The sequence below is a fragment of the Equus quagga genome, chromosome 15 (assembly GCF_021613505.1).
Source record: "Equus quagga isolate Etosha38 chromosome 15, UCLA_HA_Equagga_1.0, whole genome shotgun sequence".
Classification (NCBI taxonomy): domain Eukaryota; kingdom Metazoa; phylum Chordata; class Mammalia; order Perissodactyla; family Equidae; genus Equus; species Equus quagga.
The window spans coordinates 34,258,175-34,260,767 of record NC_060281.1 but is presented as its reverse complement, the minus strand read 5'-3'; the positions used below and the strand labels follow the sequence as shown (position 1 = coordinate 34,260,767).

General features: G+C 40.4%; 1 protein-coding gene across 2 annotated transcripts in view; it reads left to right on the top strand.

Moving 5' to 3' along the window:
• LOC124226946 (patr class I histocompatibility antigen, A-2 alpha chain-like) overlaps window positions 1-2,593 on the top strand; it is a 445,476-nt gene that overhangs the window by 439,539 nt on the left and 3,344 nt on the right. The window lies entirely within an intron of this gene.

Below are 2,593 nucleotides of genomic sequence, written 5' to 3'. Positions count from 1 at the left end.
ATACCTTGTTTCTTCATTTGCTTGGTTTAAATGATTCCACTACTCTCCCCAGGATCTAAATGTTCATGAACATATTTGAGCAAATCTGGTATGCTACCAGCTTCAACTCTTCACGGACACCTGTCCCACAGCCCTCAGTCCTGCCCCACGTGGACTGGTTTCCTGCACACCTGAGGCAGGGCTGACATCTTCGATCTCCTTCACTTCATCCTGGGAACCTTTGACTCTCTCTTGTTCTGGCTCGCCTCTTGCCTAGATCCCATTTTTCCCCATTTTTGGTTTTGTCCGTCCTTGTTCCCCACTTTGCCCAGTAATATCCTGAGGAAAGGAACATGGAAAATAAAACATTGAAACTCTAAACATCTAAAATGTCTTTAGGCTGCCTTAGCCCTTACTCACATCTTGACTGGATATAGAACTCTGTGTTGGAATATTTTTTCCTCAGTATTTGGAAGGCATTGCTGCAATGTCTTCTAGCCTCCAGGCTTGTGTTTGTTGCCTCTTCAAGATTTCAAGGTCTCTTCTTTTCCACCATCTTTCTGAAACTTCACTGTGATTGTCATGGTGTGGGTCTGTTTTCATCTACTGTAGTAAGAACTTAAGCCATTCAAAATGTAAATTTTTGTCTCTAAACTCCAAGAAATTTTCTTGAAATTTTTTTATCATTTCCTAGCCTCCATTATTTCTGAAAGTGGTTTTATTAACATGTTGGAATCCCTTGATTGATAGACTGATTTTCTCGTAGGTCTTTTCTCCAGCTTGCCATGACTTTTCCATCTGAACTATTTAGTGGGAGTATGACTTAAGAACACATGTGATTATCTTCTTAGGATAAATTCCTAAAAGAGAATTTTCTGTGTCAAAATGTACGCACATTTAGGGGCCAGCCCAGTGGCATAGTGGTTAAGTTCGCGTGCTCCACTCAGGGACCTGAGGCTTGCAGGCCCAGATCCCAGGCATGGACCTGGCACCACTCGTCAAGCCATGCTGTGGCGGCATCCCACATAAAATAGGGGAAGATTGGCACAGATGTTAGCTCAGCAACAATCTTCCTCACAAAAAATAAAAATTAAAAAAAATGTAAGCACATTTAAATTGTTGAGATATTTTTCAAAAGCTCCCTCTAAAGATTTTGTGTGTTTTCCAGTCTATTAATCTTTATGACATGTATTTTCCCTCCCCTCTGGTTGATACTCTCATGACTTACCTTCATCTTTGCCAAGCTGATAGACTTTTGGTTTTAATTCCCATTTTTATTCCACATTCTCATTTTTGTTTACATTTATTACTAATATATTTATTTGACATTGTCATTTCTGCTTTTCCAAATTGTTTTATAATATTCTTTATTTTTTGATCCAGTTGTAGTTATTTTAAAATATTGAATTTAGAAAGAAGAGAAAGCAGCCCCAACATTGGGTACTGGTCTGACACTTACAGCGAGCCTTCAGTGTGGTCAGAAGCTGGCCTGGTGCTCACCACTTGGCATGTTATTCTCCTGTTGGACATAAGTCATCTCAAAGAACATCAACACCAGACAAGGACACTCTGAGAATGTGAAAAAGTGAGAGAAAACAAGATCACTACATCACCTAAGCAAAACAAGGCACTGTGAAACTCACAAAATACCGAACATATCCCTCTGCTGGCTCATATGAGCTCCAATTACAGCTTTGTTCTTGCTCTAGTCGGCCACGTCTACAGATAAGATTTATTGAGATGCCCAATCATAGAATTGCCCCCACTTCCTGACAACACCCAATCTAGAGTGAGCCCCTGCTTCTATAGACCCTCCCCCAAATCACCCAACCAAAGCCCAAATCCCGTATATGTTCTTACACCTTCAGACTCAGATGGCCTGTGGTCCCTGTGGTGTGCATTCTCCCTCGCAGCAACAAGTAATAAACCCAAGTTGTTTGCCCACAGGAGTGCTCCTGGTGGTCTCTGGTTGAAGAACATTGGCCATGTTTTTATCCTTTTGTCTGTCACAATTTTTTGTGTGTCTCTGAGTTTGATTACTGGCATGTGTATTTATCTTTGCGAGTGTGTGGTTGACATAGAGAAGTTTTATGTTTTCTTTATGGTTTTTCATCTTTGGGTCATGCTTAGAGAATTCTTCACTCCACAGCTATAAAACTTTCACGTATATTTTCATCTAGGAGAGGGGTACCAGGGTGAAGGGAAATAGAATTGCTTGAATTTGGGCTGAAAGTGTGGGAAGGAGCAATAGGTAGAGAATTCTAAGGTGGTGGCATTCTAAGGTTTACATCTTCTGCTCTATAATTTTACAAGTGGATCCACAGGGCCTACAAGGTAATTGACACACATCGTGTTCAATAAATGCTTCCTCTTAGGCTAAGCGAAGACTTATATCCCTACATGTTGACCAGGTTAATGAAAACAACACCAAGAGCCCCAGTGTAATATACATAAGGATTAGCTCCACTGATGGGCATTTTTGAACACTTATGGCCTTAAGGTAATAATCATGTTTGGGTTAATGTCTGTACACTCTAGTTGTTAAAATACATGTTAATTCAACTTCTTGGGCATGCTGTATTTTAAGGATATGTCTAAGACCCACATGGACAAA